Raw genomic sequence first — 24,015 nt, 5'->3', positions numbered from 1 at the left:
ACTAAAAGAGTACTAAAAAAGAGGTATAACTGATATGTTAATAAAGGAGAGAAAATGAAATCATATGAAATCAATTAAAACTACAAAAGGCAGAAAAAGAGTGAAAGACAAAAATAGGAACAAAGACCAAGGGCAATGAATAAGGAACAGTAACAAATATAGCAAGTATTAATCCAACTATATCAATAATGTGTACATTAGTGTGTACAATTGTACACACTAATGGTGCAAATGCACTGATTGAAAGGCAGAGATTGTCAGAGAGGATCAAAGAACGAGACCCACCTATATATCATCCAAAAGAAATCCACTTTAAATATACAGACACATACATCTTGGAGGTAAATGGAAGGAGAAATATGTACCTTGCTAAAACTAATAAAAAGAAAGCAAAAATATAGGGTGCCTGGGGGCTCAGTCCGTTGATTGTCTGATTCTTGTTCTCAGCTCAGGTCATGATCCCAGGGTTGTGGGATCGAGCCCTGTGTCAGGCTCTGCGCTGATTGTGGAGCCTGCTTAAGATTCATATTCTCTCTCTCTCTCTCTCTCTCTCTCTCTCTCTCTCTCTCCCCCCCCTCCCCCTCCCTCTCCCTCTCCCTCTCTTTTTCTGTCTCCCCCTTCCTCTGCCCTTCTCCCCTGCTCTTGCTCTCCCTCTAAAAAAAATAAAGAAAGAAAAAAGAAGAGAATGGCTGTATTGATTTCATACTGCAGAGCAATAGAGTGGACTTCAGAGCAAGAGAAGTTTTCAGAGATAAAGAGGAGCATTACATAATATTCAAAGGATCAGCTCTCCAAGAAGACATAACAATCCTGAGCGTGTATGTACCTCACAGCAGAATATCAAAATATTTGAAGGGGAAACTGATAAAATTATAAGGAGAAAAAGATGAATCCACTATTGTAATAGGAGACTTGAATACCTCTCTATCATAAATGGACAGATCCGGAAGGCAGAAAATCAGTAAGGGCGTAGATGAACTCTACAGAATCATTAATCAACTGAATATATTGACATGTGTAGACTTCTTCATCCAACAATAGCAGAATACACATTCTTCTCAAATTCCCAGGAAATATTCACTAAGACAGACCACATCTTAGGCCATAAAACACATATTAACACATTTAAGAATAGAAAGCATACTGTGTCTGCTTTCAGACCACAATGGAATTAAAAATTCCAAAATATATGGAGATTAAACAACACACTTCTTTTTTTTTTTTTTTAATGTTTATTCATTTTTGAAAGACAGAGACAGAGGACAAGCAGGGGTGGGGTGGAGAGAGAGGGGGACACAGAATCCGAAGCAGGCTTCAGGCTCTGAGCTGTCAGCACAGAGCCTGATGCAGGGCTCAAACTCATGAACCGCGAGATCATGACCTGAGCCAAAGTCGGATGCTCAACCGACTGAGCCACCCAGATGCCCCTAAATAACACACTTCTAAGTAGCACATGGATCAAAGGAGAAATCTCAAGAAGAATTTAAATAATATTTTGAATGAAATGAAAATACAACTTATCAAAATGAGTAGGATTCAGCAAAAGCAATGCTTAGGGTGAAATGTAGCATGAAATGTATATATTAGAAAAGAAAAAAGATCTAAAATCAATAATCTAAACTTCCACCTTAGGAAACTAGAAAAAGAAGAGCAAATTAATTCTGAAGTGAACAAAAGAAAATAAATAATAAAAGAACAAAAAAATCAATGGCATTGAAAAATGGAAAATGATAGAGAAAATATATAAAACAAAGAGCTGGTTTTTAAAAAAAAAGATTGATAAAATTAATAAGCCTGTACCCTGGCCAATTAAGAAAAAAAGAGAGGAGATGCAAATTACTAATTATAGAAATAAACGAGGGGATATCCACTATAGATTCCATGGACACTAAAAGTATGATAAAGTAGTATTGTGAATAACTCAATGTAGATAACGTAGATGAAATGGGCCAATTCCTAGAAAGATGTAATCCACCAAAGACTCATACAAGGAAAATGATTATCTGTTTAGGATTGCATTTATTAAAGAAATTGAATCAATAATTAACAAACTTTCGAAACAAGGCTCAAAGAGGTTCACTGTTGAATTCTACCAAACATTTAGTGAAGAAATTATACCAATTCTCCACCATCTATTTTAGAAGGTAGAGGCAAAAGGAATACTTCTTAATACATTCTATGAGATCAGAATTACTCTGACACTTAAACCAAAGACATTACATGAAAAGAAGACTACAGATTAATGTCATGAACAGATGCAAAAAATCCTCAACAGAGTATTACCCAGTCATATCCAACAATGTATAAAAAAAATTATATACCACGACCAAATGGAATTTATCTGAGATATGTAAGGCTTGTTCAGTATTCAAAAATCAAATAATGTAATCAATCACATCAACAGGGTAAAGAAGAAAAATCACATGATCATATCAACAGATGCAGAAAAAATCATTTGAAAACATCCAGCAACCATTCATGATAAAAACTCCCAGAAAACTAGAATTAGTGGAGAATTTCCTTAACTTGATCTAAGAACTTCTACAAAATACCTATGGCTCACATTGTAATGGTGAGAAACTAGTTTTCCCACTAATATCAGGGAGAAGGCAAGGATGTCCTCTCTTACTATTCCTTCTCAACATATATTGGATGCCCTGCCTAATGCAATAAGATAAGAAAAGGAAATAAAGGTATACTTCTTGTTAAGGAAGAAATAAAACTGTGTCTTCAGAGATGTCATGATTTTCTATGTGGAAAATTAAAAAATTGATGACAAAAAACTCCCTAGAACTAATAAGTGGTTTAGCAATATTGGAGGATACAAGGTTAATATATAAAAGTTATTCACTTCCCTATATATCAGCAATGAACAAGTGGAATTTGAAACTAAAAGCACATAACAAGAAGATATTACTACACAGCTATCAGAATGGTCCAAATCCAGAACACTAACAACACCAAATGCTGGTAAGGATGTGCAGCAACAAGAACTCTGATTCATTCTAGTGGGGTTGGAAAATTGTGTAGCCATTTTAGGAAACAGTTTGGCAGTTTCTTTCAAAGTAAGCATGTTTGTATTATACATGTGTTTGACACTATCATTAAGTGGTATTGTATAATTGAAGTTTCTGATTGTTCACTGATAATATATACACTTATTGTTGTATATTTAGGGTAGTATCTTGGAACCTTGTTAAATACTTATTCTAGTAGCTTTTTTGTAGCTTCTTTTTTTAAATTTTATTGTTTTTTTTTTAAATTTACATCCAAGTTAGTTAGCACATAGTACAGTGATTTTAGGAGTAGAATCCAGTGTTTCATCCCCTATGTATACCACCCAGTGCTCATCCCAGCAAGTGTCCTCCTTAATGTCCCTTGCCCATTTAGCCCATCCCCTACCCACAAAACCCACAACAACCCTCAGTTTGTTCTCTGTATTTAAGCATCTCTTCTGTTATTTTCCCCTCCCTGTTTTTATATTTTTGCTTCCCTTCCTTTATGTTTATCTGTTTTGTAGGCGTGAGGTGGTGTGTCATTGTGGTCTTGATTTGTATTTCCCTGGTGATGAGTATGCTGAGCATTTGTTCATGTGCCTGTTAGCCATCTAGATGTCTTCTCTGGAAAAGTGTCTGTTCATGTCCTGTGCCCATTTCTTCGCTGGATTGTTTTTTCGGGTGTTGAGTTTGGTAAGTTCTTGATAGATTTTGGAAACTAACCCTTTATCTGATATGTCATTTGCATATATATTCTCTCATTCCATCGGTTGCCTTTTAGTTTTGCTGATTGATTCCTTTGCTGTGTAGAAGCTTTTTATCTTGATGATCATTTTTGCTTTTATTTCTCTTGCCTCTAGTTCATTTTTGCTTTTATTTCCCTTGCCTCCAGAGATGTGTTGAGTAAGAAGTTGCTGTGGCCGAAGTCAAACAGGTTTTTGCTTGCTTTCTCCTCTAGGATTTTGATGGCTTTCTGTCTTATCTTTAGATCTTTCATCCATTTTGAGTTTATTTTTGTGTAGGGTGTAATAAAGTGTTCCAGGTTCATTCTTCTGCATGTCTCTGTCCAGTTTCCCCTAACACCATTTGCTGCTGTCTTTTTTCCATTCCATTGCTTTGTCAAAGATTAGTTGGCCACATAGTTTGTGGATCCATTTCTGGGTTCTCTATTCTGTTCCATTGATCTATGTGTCTGTTTTTGTGTCACTACCATAATGTCTTGATGATTATAGCTTTGTAATACAGCTTGAAGTTCAGAATTGTCGTTCCTCCAGCTTTGGTTTTCTTTTTCAGGATTGCTTTGTCTATTCAGGGTCTTTTCTGGTTCCATACAAATTTTAGGATTGTTTGTTCTAGCTCTATGAAGAATGCTGGTGTTATTTTAATAGGGATTGCATTGAATATGTAGATTGCTTTGGGTAGTATGGACGTTTAAAAAATATTTGTTCTTCCAGTCCATGAGCATGGGATGTATTTCTATTTGTTTGTGTCTTCTTCAGTTTCTTTCATAAGCTTCCTATAGTTTTCAGTGTATAGATTTTGTACCTCTTTGGTTAGGTTTATTCCTAGGTATTTTATGGGTTTTGGTGCTGTTGTAAATGGGATCGATTCTTTGGCTTCTCTTTCTGCTGTTTCATTATTGGTGTATAGAAATGCAACCGATTTCTGTGCATTGATTTTATATCCTGCAACTTTGCTGAATTTGTGGAGCAGTTCTAGCAGTTTTTTGGTGGAATCTTTTGGGTTTTTCCATACAGAGGATCATGTCATCTGTGAAGAGTGAAAGTTCAACTTCCTCCTTTCCAATTAGGATGGCTTTTATTTCTTTGTGTTGTCTGATTACTGAGGCTAGGACTTCCAATACTATGTTGAAAAACAGTGCCGAGAGTTGACATCCCTGTTGTGTACCTGACCTTAGAGGAAAAGCTCTCAGTTTTTCCCCATTAAGGATGATATTAGTGGTGGGTCTTTCGTAGATGGCTTTTATGATCTTGAGGTATTATCCTTCTATCTATACTTTCTTGAGGGTTCTTATCAAGAAAGGATGCTGTATTTTGTCAAATGCTTTTTCTGTGTCTATTGAGAGGGTCGTGTGCTTCTTCTTTCTTTTATTAATGTGATTAATTTCACTTTGATTGATTTGCAGATATTGAACCAGCCCTGCATCCCAGGAATAAATCCCACTTGATCTCGGTGAATAATTCTTTTAATGTATTGTTGGATCTGACTGGCTAGTATCTTGTTGAGAATTTTTCCATCCATGTTCATCAGGGAAATTGGTCTGTAGTTCTCCTTTTTAGTGAGGTCTTTGGTTTTGGACTCAAGGTAATGCTGGCCTCATAGAATGAGTTTGGAAGTTTTCCTTCCATTTCTTTTCTTCTTTTTCTTTTCTTTCTTTTCTTTTTCTTTTTTCTTTTTCTTTTTTCTTTTTTTTTTTTTTTTTTGGAACAGCTTCAAAAGAGTAGGTATTAATTCTTCTTTAAATGTTTGGTAGAATTACCCTGGAAAGCCTGGACTCTTGTTTTTTGGGAGATTTTTTGATTACTGATTTGATATCTTTACTGGTTATGGGTCTGTTCAAGTTTTCTATTTCTTTCTGTTTCAGTTTTGGTAGTTTATATGTCTCTAGGGATTTGTCCATTTTTTCCAGGTTGCCCAATTTATTGACATATAATTGCTCATAATATTGTGTTATTATTGTTTGTATTTCTGCAGTGTTGGTTGTGATCTCTCCACTTTCATTCTTGATTTTATTTATTTGGGTCCTTTCCTATTTATTTTTGATCAAACTGGCTAGGGGCCTATCAGTTTTGTTAATTCTTTCAAAGAATCAGCTACTGATTTCATTGATCTCTTCTACTATTTTTTGTTTGTTTATTGCTTTGATTTTGTTTTATTTCAATAGCATTGATTTCTGTTCTAATCTTCATTATTTGCAATCTTCTGCTGGTTTTGGGTTTTCTTTTCTGTTCTTTTTCCAGCTCATTAAGGTGTAAGGTTAGATTGTGTATCTGAGACCTTTTTTCCTTCTTTAGGAAGGTCTGAATTGCTATATATTTCCCTCTTATGACCACCTGCAGCTGCATCCCAGAGGTTTTGGGCTATCATGTTATCACTTTCATCGGCCTCCATGTACTTTTTAATTTCCTCTTTAACTTTTTGGTTAGCCCATTCATTCTTTTTTCTTTAATGTTTATTTATTTTTGAGAGAGAGAGAGAGAGAGAGAGAGCATGAGTGAGGGAGGGGCAGGGAGAGAGGGAGACACAGAATCTGAAGCAGGCTCCAGGCTCTGAGCTGTCAGCACAGAGCCTGATGTGGAGCTCGAACCCATGAACTGTGAGATCATGACCTGAGCTGAAGTTGGACATTTAGCCAACTGAGCCACCCAGGCACCCCAACCCATTCATTTTTTAGTAGGATGTTCTTTAATCTCCAAGTATTCGTTTTCTTTCCAATTTTTATCTTGTGGTTGATTTTGAGTTTCATAGCATTGTGGTCTGAAAATATGCACGGTATGATCTAGATCTTTTTGGACTTGTTGAGGGCCAATTTGTGTCCCAGTATGTGATCTATTCTGGAGAATGTTCCATTTGCACTCGAGAACATGTATTCTGCTGCTTTAGGATGAAATGTTCTGAATATATCTGTTCATCCAGTCCAGTGTGTCATTTAAGGTTATTGTTTCCTTGTTGATCTTCTGCTTAGATGATCTGTCCATGCTGTAAGTAGGGTGTTGAAGTCCCCTAATATGGTATTATTATCAATGAGGTTCTTTGTTTTTGTGATAAATCGATACCTATATTTGGGTTTCTCCACGTTGGAGGCATAAATGTTTACAATTGTTAGCTCTTCGTGGTGGGTAGACTCCTTAATGCCCTTTAATGGTATAATGCCCTTTATTTCTTGTTACAGTCTTTATTTTAAAATCTAGATTGTCTGATATAATGGCTACTCCAGCTTTCTTTTGGTGACCATTACCATGATAGTTGGTTCTCTATCCCCTTACTTTCAATCTGAAGGTGTCTTTAGGTCTAAAGTGTGTCTCTTGTAAACAGCATATAGATGGATCTTGTTTTCTTATCCATTCTGATACCCTATGTCTTTTGAGTGGAGCGTTTAGTCCATTGACATTTAGAGCAAGTACTGAAAGTTAGGAATTTAGTGCCATTGTGTTGCCTGTAGAGTTGGAGTTTCTGTTGGTGTTCTGTGGTCCTTTCTAGTCTTTGTTGCTTTTGGTATTTTTTTTTGTTTTGTTTTGTCTTTTGTCCCCTCAGAGAGTCCCCCTTAAAATTTCTTGCAGGGCTGGTTTAGTGGTCACTAACTCCTTTAGTTTTTGTTAGTCTGGGAAACTCTTTATCTCACTTTCTATTTTGAATGACAGCCTTGCTGGATAAAGAATTCCTGGCTGTGTGGTTTTCCAATTCAGCACGTTGAATATATCCCACCACTTCTGGCCTGCCAAGTTTCTGTGGATAGGTCTGCTGCGAGCCTGATCTGTCTTCCCTTATAGGCTAAGGACTTTTTTTTTCCCTTTATGCTTTCATAATTCTTTCCTTGGCTGTGTATTCTGTGAATATGACTATGATATGCCTTGTTGATGCTTGGTTTTTATTGACTCTAATGGGAGTTCTCTGTGCTTCTTGGATTTTGATGTCTGTGTCTTTCCCCAAATTAGGAAACTTTCCCACTATGATTTGCTCACATAAACCTTCTACCCCTTTTTCTCCCTCTTTATCTTCTGGGACTCCTGATTCTGATGTTACTCCTTTTTAGAGTCACCATTTTCTCTAATTCTTATATCGTGTTCTTTTGCCTTCACGTCCCTCTTTTTTCCTGCTTCATAATTCTCCATAATTTTGTCTTATATTGCTTATATTGCTCTGCTTCACCCATCCTTGCTGCAGTGGGATCTATTCGAGATTGCATCTCAGTTATAGCATTTTTTACTTCATCCTGACTAGATTTTACTTCTTTTATCTCCACGGAAAGGGATTCTATGCTTTTTTTCAACCCCAGTTAGTATTCTTACTATCATGATTTTAAATTCTAGTTCAGACATCTTGCTTATATCCGTGTTGATTAAGCCCCTGGCTGTCATTTCTTCCTATTCTTTCTTTTGCGGTGAATTTCTTCGTTTTGTCATTTTGGATGACAAAAAAGAATAAAATTAAATATTGAAAACAATACAAAAAAATCAAATAAAAGAAGCTAGATCCTAGGTATGTTTTGGTCTGGTTGTTGAAAGAAGCTTGACAGAAAAGAGAAAAAAGGGAAAGAAAATAAAGGGAAAAAAATAAGAAAACATTTAAAAATTAAAAAAAAAGTATACAATAGAATAGAATAAATTTAAATGACGAAAGTAAAATAGAATTAAAAAATTACAATAAAATAAAAAATATATGGTAAAAAAATTAAAAAGAATTTTTTAAAGAATGTAAAGGAAAAATAAATTTTTTCTTTCTGTATCTAAGAAAAGAAAAAAAAAAGAAAAAAAAGAATAGATGGACCTGTGAACAGAATGAGATCCGAAAAAAATTACATCCAGTTTCCTCTAGAGGTCTAACCTTGAAGCACTTTATAGTCCTGCACTAAGCAGGGGGAGAGACTTGTGGTGGTCCTCTAGGGCCTGAGCTTGGTTGGCACAATTGGACAGGGCTTGGTGTAACAGCTCCATTCTCCACTAGGTGGTGCTTCTTAGCTTAATGGGGTGGATCAGTGTGGTGCGCGCGTGTGCTTGTATGCGCATGTGCAGGAGAAGTGAAAATGGCATCACCCAGATTCCCAGTCTCTGGCACTAGAACTCTGCACTCTCACCGACCAACAATCAAGAACCCCTCCCTTGTCTCTGGTTTCTGTCCACTCCTCACTTCTACATTGTCCGGGTCTAAGCCATCAGCCTGTTAGGCGATACCTCCCTCCTGAATTATGTCTCATATGGGGCTGTGTTTCTAAACCCCTCGCTTCTGAGATCCCCTCGGCTTGGACCCGCTCCTACCCTCTGGGGGAGTGTCTTGCCAGGCATTTGCCAGGTGCCGGCTTGGCCCCGGAACGTTCCCGCTGTTGCGCTGTTGCAGAGGTTCAGAGATTGTGGCTGGGTACACGCTTGCCCCAGAAAAGTTCCTGCAATCGCACAGTGGCAGAAGTTTAGAAATTATGGCAAAACACAGCACACAGTCAGCACCAGGTTTCACTGCACCCTGGTGTCTTTGTTCCAATCCCAGCAAATGTGGCTGTTTTTCGGGGTCTGCTGGGACCTTTGCCTGTGGGGAGGCTGTTAGGCCTCTACCAAATGCCCTCCTAGCAGAAGAACCACTTCTCCCTGTGTGCCCCGCAGAGCCCTCTGACCTTGCTGCCTGCCACTGGGGATTCGCCCTTCCCACCAGAGCACCTCCAGATATCAAGCTGTGGGATTTCCAACTGTGCTCTTCCCTATTTACAGAGTCCTAATGGTATTGAAACCCTCTCCTTTCTTCTTTCTCCCTTTCTTGTTCAGTCACTTGTGGGTGTTTCCACTCTCCCTTTTTCTCCAGCTACTTTTGGGGAAAGTGATTTTCCTTCACTCTCCCCTCTTTCTCTGTCCTCTCTCCCCCCAAAACAGCTCCCTCCACGGCTTCTCTCTTCCCCAGTTCACCTCTCTGTGCTGTGTACCTGCCAAGTTCTGTGACTCAAGTTATGCACATCAATCCTCAGATTAATTTTCTAGGTGTGCAAAATGGTTTGGTGCTGATCTAGCTTCATTTCAGGGATAAGAGAAGCTGAGAACTTCCATGCTGCTCCGCCATCTTGGCCCCTCCCTTTTTGTGGCTTCTTTGAGATTTTATATATAGATGGCCATGTTGTCCGTGAATAAAGACAGTTTTATTTCTTTCTCCAAACCATATACCTCTGATTTCTTTTTCTTGCTTTATTGCCCTGGCAAAAATCTCAGGAGGAATGTGATTAGAACTGCTGAAATCAGATATTCTTGCCTTGTTCCCAATCTTAGGGGAAAAACATTTAGTTTTTCTTTCAGTATTAAGTGTAATGTTAGCTGTGGAATTCCTTTTTATCACACTGAGTAATTTCCTTTAGATTCCTAGTTTGCTGGGAGTTTTTATCATTACTAGATATTAAATTTGCCATATGCTTTTCCTGCATCTACTGAGGAGATCATATTAATTTTTCTTTTAATCTGTTGATAAGATGAATTGTACTGACTTTTGAATGTTGAATTGATCTTGCATTTGAAAAATGAACACCAGTGGTCATGATATATTATACTTTTTATACATTGCTCAATTTTATTTACTAATGTTTTGTTGAGAAATATTGTGTCTATGATCATGAAGTTTCTAGTTTTTGAGCATTCTTTTCTAGCGATGCTTTGTCTTGTTATATTATAGGGTAACGACCTCATAAAATGAGTTGGAATGTATTTTCCTTCTTTTATATTAAAAGAGTTTGTATAGAATTGGTATTATTCATTTAAGAAGTGTTTGGTAGAACTCTTAGGTGAAGCCATGTGGGCCTGGAGTTTTCTTCATGGGAGGATTTTAAACTAAAATTCAATAAATATAGAGTTATTCAAATTATCTATTATTGAAATAGTTGTGTTGTTCAAAGAATTTGTCCATTTTCTCTATATTTTCTAATTATTCACATTAATTTATTCATAGTATTCTTTATTGTCTTTTTAATGCTTATAGTGTTTATAGTGATGTCTCCTCTTTTATTCTTTAAAAAAAATTTTTTTTAATGTTTATTTATTTTTTGAGACAGAGAGAGACAGAGCCTGAATGGGGGAGGGTCAGAGAGAGAGGGAGACACAGAATCTGAAACAGGCTCCAGGCTGTGAGCTGTCAGCACAGAGCCTGATGTGGGGCTCAAACTCACAGACCATGAGATGATGACCTGAGCCACCCAGGCACCCCTCTTTTATTCTCTTTGTAAAAAATGTTTATTTACTTATTTTGAGAGAGAAAGAGAAAGAAAAAAAGAGGAAGAGGAAGAGGAAGAGGAAGAGGAAGAGAAAGAATGCTAGCTGGGGAGGGGCAGAGAGAGGGAGCTGGAGAATCCCAAGCAGACTCCATACGGTCAGTGCAGAGCCCAATGTGGGGCTCAATCCCACGAACCATGAGATCGTGACCTGGGCCAAAATCAAGAGTTGGATGCTTAACCAACTGAGCCACCCAGATGCCCCCATCATAGTTATTTCGTAGTTGAGATTTTTATAAATTCTCTGGTGTTTTCTCATTGTCAAGAGTATGAGCCATATTATTGTGGATTTATGCCTCTGAAGTGGAGGTATCACTCTTTCCTATTTCATTTTGAGAACAAGAATGAGACCAATTTGAATGTTTCCTGAATTCTTATAGAATTCTTTCTTATTTTCCAAAGTTTTGGAGAAAAGCAATAGACTGAGTAGACTTGGTTATCTTGGGTTAGGTTTTCTGGATGTCATGCCTAGTCTTACTTTTCATACTGAAGACTTACAAATGGGAAAAGTTTCCCTCTCTTCCTTTTTGATTAATGACATTGATTTTATTTATGTGACCTGTTTTTTCCTTTAGTGTTTCATTGATTTTTTTGTTTGTTTGTCTTCCATTTTGCTCATTCTTTTGTTATGGATTTCCTCTCTATATTTTCCCTTTGTTATCTGGTTCAGTTTCTAGAGTTTGTCATGGCTAAAGCAACACCAACAACAAAGAGCTTACTTTGACCTAGAAACTACTAATTATTTTACATGCTTTCTATAATCTATACAGCATCCCTGTGAGCCCAGTACTATTGACATCCTGATTTTACTGAAGCTTATAACATGGTGTTCATTATTCCTTCTTCATAATTGCTTATTTACTTTTAACCTGTTCATATACTTTTTAATTTTTTTGGGTCAGATCCTCTCTAAACAATGCATTTCTTTCTTTCTTTCTCCCTTTCTTTCTTTCTTTCTTTCTTTCTTTCTTTCTTTCTTTCTTTCTTTCTTTCTTTCAAGTAAATACATTTCAGAAAGCATCCTTAAGTGGTTCCTTTAGAGAAATATCTCACTTTAAATGTGTTTTTTTGTTTGCCTTATATTTTATCTTTTCTTCACAGTGTTTTCTTTGACAACCTACTATTGTCTCTATTCAACCCACAGACTTGTTTTGTTTGTGGCCTCTATCATGTTTAAGATTTGTTTAGAACCAACATTTATTTTTTTTTTTTAATTTTTTTTTTTCAACGTTTTTTATTTATTTTTGGGACAGAGAGAGACAGAGCATGAACGGGGGAGGGGCAGAGAGAGAGGGAGACACAGAATCGGAAACAGGCTCCAGGCTCCGAGCCATCAGCCCAGAGCCTGACGCGGGGCTCGAACTCACGGACCGCGAGATCGTGACCTGGCTGAAGTCGGACGCTTAACCGACTGCGCCACCCAGGCGCCCCAGAACCAACATTTAAAATTAGGTCACTTGATATAAAAGTATGATTCTCCTACTTTTCTTTTTTTAAAAAAATTTTTTTCAACGTTTTTTATTTATTTTTGGGACAGAGAGAGACAGAGGATGAACGGGGGAGGGGCAGAGAGAGAAGGAGACACAGAATCGGAAACAGGCTCCAGGCTCTGAGCCATCAGCCCAGAGCCTGACGCGGGGCTCGAACTCACGGACCGCGAGATCGTGACCTGGCTGAAGTCGGACGCTTAACCGACTGCGCCACCCAGGCGCCCCTCTCCTACTTTTCTTAACTAATTTGAAGCTCTGGCAATACTGGACCCACATTCCCACATGGTAACAATCTGCTGAAACCGAACAGGGAGTCACAACCACCCCAGACTCACAGATCTCATCACGCCCTGCTGTCATCTCTTACACCTGACCCCCCTATTGTATTTATTCACCTGTCTGCTCAGGTGGGCATTAGATTTTGTGATCTCTGTCTTTATAACCAGGTAGGAATTGAGCTGATTTCTGTCAGAAAATTTTAAGGCTCCCTGAGCAATATTTCCAGAGGTAACTCAGGTTGAAAATACAGAAAGAGAAGAAAACAAAATGAAATGTCTTCTAGTAACATAGTACCGGTTCAGGTATGATTTGCCCTGGTAAACTGTCCTGCTGATGGAGTTTTGGGTGGTTACATCAGGAGGTTTCATCACAAGCAGTAGACACCCAGGGCAGTGCTTATCTCCACTTCACACTCTTTAACGTCCTCATCAGTGAACTGGCCAAATAAAACCTGCTGCTTCCAAGATGGGGGCGGGGGTGATAGTGGTCTGCAAATACTGCCTGTCCACCAATGTGCAAGTCCAAGTGTCAGGTAGCCTCTCAGCCCCATGGCTGATCTCAACTCAATCTCTCCCATCTCTGATTTAGGTGATGTCAGAGGGGGATTATCAAGATCTTTTCCTGTTTACTTCCCTCAATACCCTACTGACTCTATTTCTCTCAAGAGAAGAGTGGGAGTTGGGGTCATGTGTCAACCACCAAACCTTTTTTCCAGTGTAATCGCCTCTATAAGGGGGATTTGGTATAATTCCTTAGAGCCTGTGGCTTATGCACAGGTACCTTCTCTGGTTCCTAGTGTGGATTTATGCTTTCCCCCTCCTTTTTTTCTTATTTGAGAGAGAGAGAGAGAGAGAGCGCGCATGAGTGACGGAGAAGGGAAGAGGGAGAGAGAATTTTCAGCAGGCTCCATACTCAGTGCAGAGCCCAACATGGGGCTTAGTCCTAGCACCCCGGGATCATGAGCTGAACAGAAATCAAGAGTTGGACGCTCAACCGACTGAGCCACTCAGGTGCCCCTTTTCCCTTTTTGAATATTTTATTAGACATCATGGGAGGAGGAAAGCTAGTCCTCTGTTTTTAATGCCATTTTGACCAGGACCCCACACTTTTATACCCTTCTTTGCATCCCTGATTAGCAAAAAACACCTGATGTACATATAATTTTGTTTGTTTGGTGGAAATGGAAAATGCAAGTTTTCTGTAACTGGTGTAGGAGCTGGAAAGTTCACAGCCTGCTGGTCAACATGTATTTATTTCCTTAGAAATCACTCTGCCAGGTACTACAGAGATAGGAAAGAAGTTAGTTCAAAGATGGTGATAAGATCAAAGTTAGTTCAAAGGTGGATGATCAGAAAAGAGAAAGTTGGTCAGCACAGCCTTCAAACGTTTTGTCTTTGGCCTTAAGAACTTCGCCATATGCAGTTGAGCACGTGAACCATTTTCATCAGAGTTAGGAATGAATGACCATGGCAGATGGGCAAGGTGGTAAGGAGATTAACCTACTAATGGTAAATGAGAGAGAAGACTGGATATCTTGGCAGTAATCATAGTTATTGAAAACGTTGAATATAAGGCTGAAAATGCATGTTTTTGATACATTGGGCATGTTGTGCATCCTAAGAATAGTGGTTTCATGAAGGGAACTTACAGAAAAAAAAGTCATCCACCCCAAGATTTGAGTGCCATAGATGAGCTTATGGCCCCAGTGGTGATGGAAAAAAAGGCATTAAAACACTCCACCAGTTGACTTCCCAAATAACCTTATGAGTGGTCAGATCAAAATCATAAGTTCCTGATTCTTCATCAGCTGAGTTATGCTAGCTATCTCTCTGTTAAACCACAGCAGCTTGCTCTAAATCTTTGACTTATGGCAAACCTTTGTCTTATGCCTCATGCTTTTGAGCACGGATGCCTCATTTGATACTGAAAAATAACTCATTGACAATAGAATTGTGGTTGAATCTATGGAAGACAGAATATTCTTCTAACATCAGGATGCTTTCTGCAAAGGAGCAGCTCATGGGACTTCTTAGATTAATTTCTAAAGGACAAGTTGTATGCTCTGAAAAACCCATTTCATTTGACGAGTGCTGAAGGCTCATTATTACAGTTCAAATATTATCAAAAGTAATTTATACTCCTGGGATTGTTAAATGACTTTTCCTTGCAAAATTCTTAGAGGGTTTCAGAAACTGTTGAAGAATGTGGCATTCACAAAGATGGGGTTTTTTTTTTTGGTTTTTACCTAGTTGCGATTCATTTGTTACCATTCCTTCACCTCCTCAAGTCTGACTCCTTCATATCAGACATTACTAACCAATCACAGCATTGTTCTTACTGAGGTCAGTAGAGCCACGGGCTGCCCAGACAGGGCTCAAGGCAGTCAGTGCCGAGTGATCAAAACTGGCACAAGGGACAAAATCCATTTACAATACTGGGCAGAGACTGTTGTTTATTTCTGTTTTCCTTTCTGTTTTTGGCATGCTATAAGCATAAATAACCATTGGATGAGAGTAAATAATTGCATTTCGAAAGCACACTGCTAACTGTGTAAGGGGAATGAACACTTCAAAGGCTCTGGGATTTACTTAGGTGTTGAAATGGGCTTTTTACCATTTGGAATTGGAGCTATTTTGGAAAGGTTTATTTCATTTTAGAGGTATTGACTTCCCTTGCTCAGCGCAGAACAAGCATCTCTTGTGATAAATTGCAGCTATCGTTATAGAATCTTAATAGTCCGTCTATACAGTATTTTGAAACCAGCTTTTGGTAAAAACAGAGCAATTTGCGTTTCTCCCTTCTTGCTTGTAAGTCCTGAGTTTTCTAATGGTCACAGATCAACTCTCCACTTTAAAATGCAGCGCCTATTAAGTGCTGTGAATTGAAAGGAGGTGGTTAGCAAATTTGCAAGGGAGTCCTTAGGAAAAAAGAAAAGTTCACCCATCTTCAGCCCAACACACTTACCCAGAGGTGTGATTCCACTTCTTGTTTAACGATGCTTTTGTTTATGCCTTTTATGCTTACTCTTTGCATTGCTGCGATTGATTTTTTTTCCCCTTTTATCTCTGTGATAGATTGATGAGCCCTTGTGAACAATTTCAACATGTCACTTGCCTTGCCAGGGATATATTTCTTTATGTGGATCTTGATATATACTTATGTCCTTGATTTTATATTATTTTATTTTGATAGCAGATTGAGGGACTTTGAGTTAATTTTGCTTTCTGGAATATGAATTAGGGGACAAATTTGATTCCTCCTTCAATTCCATATTCTCTTTGAATCAGCTAACCTGGTGGCAAGTAACATATAAATGGACTCTTCATTGACTTAAATATTTGAGAGTGATAGACAGAAACAACCAGAATATTTGCTCCCTGGAGAAAGGGCTCAGTAGTTAATTAGCTGGGTTTTCTGTATGTCTGGGTAAACCATGATTTCTGTTTTTTATTATCCTTTACAAAGAGATTCTAGTTTATTGATGGCACGGGGATCCAGAGATTCAGAGGTTGAGGCACATTATTATAATTTAATGTTTCCTAGCACCATTAACAACTGCTTGTGGGAGAGGTTTGCCCATAGTTTTCTAGGGTTGCAACTAAAACAATGGCATTCCCCCTGCATTCAGGATTGAAAATCTCATTGTAGATGTAAAACAAACTCATAGTTCTAAAATAGTTTTAGTTTTGAAATGGGCCTCAGATGTCCCCTAGTCCAACCCCTTCCTTTTATTATTTAATATGAGGAAATGTGGATCCTTAGAGAGAATAAATGCCTTCCTCAATATCACACATCACAGATCCCAGGTCTTGCATCTTTTAAAAATTTTTTTAAATGTATGTTTATTTTATTTATTTTTGAGAGAGAGAGAGAGAGAGTGCGTGCGCATGAGCAGGGGAGGAGCAGAGAGAGACGGAGACACAGAATCCGAAGCAGGCTTCAGCCATCAGCACAGAGTCCGACACAGGGCTCGAACCCATGAACCTGAGATCATGACCTGAGCCGAAGTCGGACACTCAACCGACTGAGCCACCCAGGCGCCCCGATCTTGTATTCTCTTATGTCTGTGCCATCCTCTTTAGCACATGTGAAGTGTAAATAGATTTCCTAGACAAAAGAACAATGCACAGGCTTATGAGATACCTTCAGGTCTATGGGACTTTAATTTTCAAAATCAATTCCTAAGTGTTTTCTCATTTGCCCTTTATTATAGCCCTGCGTGATACATGAGGAAGATAATAGCATTTCTATATTTTGGGTGGTAAATGTGAAGCAGAGAGGTTGAAGTTATTTGCCCAAGGGCATGTGGCTAATTCACATTGTTGGTTTGTTTTTTTTTTCCAATTGTAAAGTGGATTAGAAATAACTGCCTCATATAAAAGTTGTCAGAAGTAAGTGAAATTAGATGGGTAATGTATATAAAGTGCCTAGCTCAAGGGTTCTCATTAAATGGTGTGGTGGGCAGAATTCTAAAGTTGCCCCAAGACCCCTGCCCCCTGGTGTGCCTAATCCCCTTTCCAGCCCTGTGAATAGGACAGGGTGTGATTAGGTTACCTTAGCTGCAAAGTTGAAAGGGATTTTGCCTATGTAATTAAGTCCCCCTGATCAGCTAACTAAATCAAAAAGGAGGTAATCTGGATGAGTCTGATCTAATCAGACACTCAGCCAAGTCCCTTCAAAGAAGATCTCGAGGTCAGAGCCAGAAGAAGCCGGGAGACTCCCCCGTCCCGGCCCTGTGGCTTTGGAGAAGTAGACAGCCATGTTGTGAACTGCTAACAGAGAGAGCCCCAAGTCAAGGACCTGAGAGTGGCCTCTCCCAAGCTAAAGTGGACCTCAGCAGAGAGCCAACAGGGAAATGAGGACATTGGTCATGTAGCTTCAAGGAACTGAACTCTGCCAACGCTAGTGAGCTTGGAAGGAGACCCCGAGTCTCAGGTAAGATCGCAGCCCGACCCACACCGTGATTACAGCCTGGGGAGACCCCAAACAGAGGATCTGGCCGTGCTGCCTGAAGACTTATGACCCATGGACCCCATGCAATCATAAGCTTATGTTTCAGGTACTGAGTTTGTGGCAGCCTGTTACACTGCAGTAGAAAACTAATACGAGGGAACTATTGTTAGCATAAGTAGTTGATGGTTAGGATGATGATTAACCTAATGGTGATAATGTTTAATAGTAAGTTTGAAAATGAAACCCAAGTTGTAATTTGCCTTTTATTACACTGGACTTTGGATTGTGTTTTTGGTTAGAATCAAGTCACTTCTGGCTGCAAGGGAGGGGAAATCACAAGCCTTTTAGCTGTCTGAACAACCAGTAAGGAGGTTATTGCTTGTGGGGAAGAAGGGAGAAATACGTGTTTATTGCTTAGGTAGTCAGCTAGTGCTTTCTGTCACACTGCCCTTCCTAGGAAGTTAAAAAAAAAAAAGGATAATTGGTCTGTAAACCCAGTTCCCACTGGATTGTCATGACCCTCAAACTTGGGTTGGATGACTTTGACAGTGGCCCTTTGACTCCGATTTGGGGAAAACTGGAGGAAGAATAATGATAGTTCAGTTGTTCAAAATGGAATTGCAATAGTCAAGTGGAGATCCGGCCTGAGGTTTCGGTCGTAGGCACAGAGTATGGAATGGTCAAGTCCAGGAAAGGCAGTGAAATGAGTATTGGTAGGATTCAGTGAGAGTCCAGTTTGGAGTGATGGGGAGACGGGAGGGTGTGTAGGATTCAGTGAGGGTCCAGTCTGGAGTGATAGGGAGAGGGGAGGGTGTGTAGGATTCAGAGAGGATCCAACTTCGAGTGATGGGGAGACGGGAGGGTGTGTGGAAAAGAAAATATGAGGCCTGGAGTGTGGATCCTAGGGATCTGAGTAGACATGGAAGACTGTGTTTGTCCCGGCCATGCCAGGAGGAGGATATTTTTCTCTCTTGCGACATTCTGTGGGCAATGTTGTGTTTTTGGTCTTCACACATTAGTTATTGCTTCTGTATGTAATCAGTTCTATGTGGAAAATACAGATACCATAACAGCTAGTAAAATGTAAGCCTCTGTTTTCTCTTATTTAAAATGAGCAACACTTAACTTTAAGGTGTGCTGAGAACTAAATGTGATAATACATGTGAAGTGTGCCATCAGGTCATTGCTCAGTACCTGAGAACTATTGCTGTGGCTTTGATTGTGTGTGTGTATGTTTCAGCATTTCCCAGTTTGACCATGAGCCCCTCAGAATCACAGACTGTCGTTTATATTCACTTCTTTTTATATCCGATGCAAAGTCACTATTACTTAAAAGGAATTCTGTAAACGTTTGGAATGAATAAATATAGGTAACAGAGAAGAAGGGTATGAGAAGGAAAGTAAATGTCAGTATTTTTCAGAAAACATACATATTTGTGTGTGTGTGTGTGTGTGTGTGTGTGTTATTTATATTTATATATGTTGATATGGATAGGTTTGGATGATGGCACCTGTCAGTCAGTCTGGCTAGCTCATGATCTCACGTTTCCTTATGCCTGTTCCTAAAACTATAATATTTTCTCCACCCCCCCCCCCGCCCATTTTATTTAAATTCAAGTTGGCTAACATATAGTATGGTATTGCTTTCATGAGTAGAATTTAGTGACTCATCACTTGCACAAAACACCCAGGGCTCATCCCAACAAGTGTCCTCCTAATGCCCATCCCCATCTAGCCCATCCCCCACCCATCTCCCTCTAGTAACCCTGTTTGTTCTCTATTTGGCTCTTACGGTTTGTCTCCCTCTCGGTTTTTATCTTATCTTATTTTTCCTCTCCTTTGCCTTATGTTCATCTGTTTTGTTTCTTGAATTCCAATATTTTCTTGAATCACAAACATATAATGTTTTTCACCAAAATGAAAAAGAATGTGAAATAAGAAAAATCTACGTTTAGTAGACAGTGAAGTCTGACTTGTCATATTTGTTAGTATGATCATTTATTTATTTACTCAGCACATAGTGACTACCTACTAGGAATCAGACTCAGTGGGGGGCTCTGGGTGGGAGGGGACACCGAGTGTTCAAGATAGGAGAAGGATATCCACAGGGGATGCTGTGGGCTTAGCTCCAGTCTGGAGGGGCGGGGCGGGGGGAGGGGGAGCCCAGAGTATGTCCCGGGCAGGCTCACAAGTGCCTGTCCCATGGTGGCCTATGAGCCATATGAATAGAGCACACAGTGCCAGATAGCTGATCTTACCGAATTTCTGGAACGTTAGGGGCACAGAGTTCCTTTTACTTCAAGATGACATTCTTGTCAAAAATAGACCTAGAAAAATAGGACTGATATCAGAGTCAAAGTGTTATGATCTAATTCTTATTTTAGGAAGTATGAAAGCCTGGATCTTGCAACTGCCCTGATATTTAGTGAACTAAGAAAAATTCATTCATTTTTCCTTAAAAAAGAAAGCGTGTGAGCCTGAAATGAAGGGCTTAGCAGAGTGAGAACCTGGCCTGTTTGCATTCATTTTATAACTAAGCCCTCCATCTTCTCTGTAAATTCCATTGTAGAGATGTCTAACATTCCCGGGGAATAAAAAAAAGGCTGAAAGCCAAGACTCCCTTCAGAGAGAAGCTGAAGCTCCCTGTGCATTTCATCAAAAGAATTCCCAAATGCATGTGAAATCTACCACAGAACTGTAGGACTATTAGACAGTTTTATTTCTACCTCATAAAAATATTTCAAAACCTGTGGGAGTTTTAGGAAACCAGCACTCATCAATCCGTATCATTCCCAATTCAGGCGCCCTTGAGACACATCTCCAAGCAATTAGGGATGTTAATTTTGAAGCAAACTGTCACATGGTATATACTTCATTATCAGTGAGTGATAGATTGTTTAAAACCTTATCTCACTCAAAATCTTTATATGTATACATATATGTGTATATATATATATATGTATATATATATATATATATGTGTATTGTGTGTCCATGTACATATGTGTGATTGTGTCTGTGAGTATAATAAAAGTAACATTTATAAAATAAAATTCAGGACTAATACCCATCTGTTTAAAATAGAGAAGTTTATGTAGAGAAGTCCATTAGCAATGTGAGTCTGTACTTCCTCTCTTCCCTTCTGCTTCTCTTCCTGGAAATGCAACTGAGCTCATCTGCAGAAAAAAAACAGTGCATTTGGTGGTTTTCTTTCAAAAGCCCTCTTCAGGTTAGTTGTGCTTTTCTCCCTCAAATGTCAATATTCCCATCTCTATCCCCAAATAAAGAGTAAAGTAAAAACTTCTTCAGACCCATTTCTTTTCTTACTGTATCTCTGACTCGACAAGCTCAGATCCTTCTAGAAATGTGGCTCCGAATGCTCCCGATGCTGAGGAAAGCCACCATCCGTCTGGCCTTTGCTCGTCTGTAGGGCAGGGCAGGATAAGGCTGGGTAGGGCAGGGCAGTCCTGCCTGCGAGACTAGGCAGGGAGAGAAGGGCGGGCCCCGGGGGGTGGACACAGGGGGTGTCATTAGCAAGGGGACAGGAGAAAGGAATAAAAATGGGACAGAGGTAGTTTATCTTGTTGACCCCCCCATCTTAATTCTGTAAAATAATTCTGAAGAGTTTCTTCTTATGTTCAATTTGTTTATTTAGTTGTGTGTGTGTGTGTGTGTGTGTGTGTGTGCGCGCGCGTGCGTGTGGTAGATTGTGGAGCTGTTAAGCAGGACCATGTTCTGTGCGAGAAAAGCAAAAGGAAAGCTTTCAGTAAGCTTCTCTTCCTTCCTTCCCTTCCAGGCACGCTTACGCCTTCACTCTCCAAGGAGAATACCTGTGTTTTAAAGTAATGTGTGAAAAGGAAAGGCTGATGTTTCCCCAGTTGTAACTTGCTGTAATCATCAGTGTCAGGAAGTTCTTCCTTAAATCATATTCACGTTCCACCGCTGATGCCGAAACGCGTTTCCTCTGGTTTGATCTTCAATCAATGGCACCCAGATGCCTCTCTTCCCAGCGTCGAGAATTATGGGATGGTAGACCCATAAAGGTCATTTCCCTTCCATGCATTTCCTCCAAGCTTCACGATTTCCCCTTCTTTAATCCATCCCTGTAATCTTCTGTGTATCTTTACAGTGACACCCAGCCGTACCCATCCTGCAGCGTGACCAGGTCCCTGCCTGGGAGCCGGTCCGTGCAGCCTGGAAACATGACACCGCTCCATGGCTTGGAGCCCAGTCCACTCACGTTCATTCCTTGTCGCCTTTTGCACCCCAGTTCCTTTCTCGGTCCTCCATGAGCTCCCCTGAGCTCCTCCCAGAGCACTTTTCTAGGCGCTTGTGGTATTGTGTGTTGTAGCCAGCCCTGAACCAGGCAGTTACCTCAAGAGATGTCCAGCACTGTTGACTGGGGGATGAATAAATGAATAAAACAGCCTGTAAAGCCAGGAACTTATGATCGATAGTGATTGTGCAAAGCATACTAACCATTTTTATGGGAGGTGTGAGATATGCTGGTATTTTGCACAGTTAGCAGTATAAACATTTAGGGTAATGAACTAGGGGCTTCCTCCTAGTCTTGCCGCCTTGGGTAAGTCTTTTCCCTTCTTCTTGTCTTCTTACTTGATCAATACCTTGAAGGGGTGAGTCTGGCTCAGCTCTGAGATCTCATCCAGATCTAAAATAATTTTTCCCGAAGGTGGCATGGTTTTGCATATTTTGGCACTCTGCACGTGAAAGAGTAACTCATGTTGATATCCAAGTTACTGAGTAGCTATGTGTATATAGTGAGAGTGAGCGAGAGCAAGAGAGGAATCTGTATCTGTCTATTTTTTTTTATCTATCACTGTTGCCAATACGAACAGGGTCAAGCCCTGGAGTACAGAGCCAAGGGAGATCCAAGCAGTCTGCGTTTTGCAATCTGTCCAAGTGCAGGGACACCCAGGTTCTAAGACACAATTGTGTGAAGATATGAGGTTGAGGCAGAAAACATGCAAATCAGTGCCTGGAATATGAATACTTCTTGCCATCCCACCCTTGTTCTGGGAAGAGCACTTATGCCATTCTGGCATCTCTCTCCTTTTACTCTGTTGAAGGAAATATTCATTCCTTCCATCCCACCCCTGTGGCCACACTGCCATTTGTTTATGTCTGACAGTTTAGCCTGAAGTCACTAGTTATGCTTAAAAGAAATCACATGTATGGAGGAGTGAATACAGATGTTTACTGCCACAGGACCAGAAGGCACAGAATAGCTTCAAGTCATAGAGTGACCCGTCAGTTCAGACCGTGAAGCTTGGGATGCTAGTGTCGCGTCTTGGCAAGGTCAGATTCATTTCTTGCAGAAGAGTTCCTCTTTTCCTTGTAGAATCAGAAGGATAAACGGGATCTACAAAATCCCATTGTTCTTTTTGCCTCCTGGAGAACGACTGAAGGTCAATTTTAATTTTTTCAGAAAATACGATTTTACTGCTGTTCTCAGTCCTGTTATGTATCTGTTATGGTCTGAATGTCCATGTTCCCCCCAACTTCATGTGTTGAAATCCTAGCCTTCAGGGTCATGGTATTAGGAGGTGGGGGCTTCGGGAGATGCTTAGGTCATGAGGCTGGAGCCCTCGTGAGTGGGCCTAATGCTGTTATAAAGGAAGCCCGAGAAACCCCCTCACCCCTTACAGCAAGAAGGAGCCAGCTCATGTCGGCATCTCGATCTTGGACTTCCCAGCCTGCAGAACTGTGAGCAATACATTTCTGCTCTTTATGAGTCTACAATATTTTGTTAGAGCAGCGCGACTGGACCGAGACAGTGACTTCGTAAAGCCTATAGTAAAAGCAGACATTTATGGAGCCCAAGTACTTCACACGTAGTATTTCATATACTATTTGCAACAACCCTAGGGGGCGTGCCCTGTGAAATTCTCTTAGATAAGGAGACCGAGGCTTAGTGGGTTGCCCAGGGTCTTAGTGTAAATAATCAGCACAGTTAGGACCAAAGTGGCAGCCCGATGCCAGAGTCCATGCTTTCAGTGACTGTTGTGCCCTGCAGAAGAGGGACCTCCTGTGTACTTGTAGGTACCTAAAAAGATCTGTGTCGTTCCCCTCCTTCGGTCAGCATTACATAGTAAGGAAGCAACAGTTGCTCAGATACAGTGCATTGGTTCTACACATATTTATTAAATGTCTTTCAGGGCCAGGGGCCTGCACAAGGTGCTCAGAATATGCTGGGCTAAAGCAGATGAGTTCCTGCTGTCCATGGGCCAGGCCCAGTGGGGGGATCAGAGGGCAATCAAACAGTCACTTACACAGATGCACAATCACAGACTGGGACAAATGC

At 39.9% G+C, this 24,015-nt stretch overlaps 1 protein-coding gene across 4 annotated transcripts in view; it reads left to right on the top strand.

The window, feature by feature from the left end:
• The window catches only part of PCNX2 (pecanex 2), a 303,842-nt gene that overhangs the window by 107,290 nt on the left and 172,537 nt on the right, over window positions 1-24,015 (top strand). The gene's annotated exons all lie outside the window — the stretch shown is intronic.

The sequence above is a fragment of the Neofelis nebulosa genome, chromosome 13 (genome assembly GCF_028018385.1).
Source record: "Neofelis nebulosa isolate mNeoNeb1 chromosome 13, mNeoNeb1.pri, whole genome shotgun sequence".
Classification (NCBI taxonomy): domain Eukaryota; kingdom Metazoa; phylum Chordata; class Mammalia; order Carnivora; family Felidae; genus Neofelis; species Neofelis nebulosa.
The sequence above is the reverse complement of the archived record's forward strand: the minus strand, read 5'-3'. Positions and strand labels throughout refer to the sequence as shown.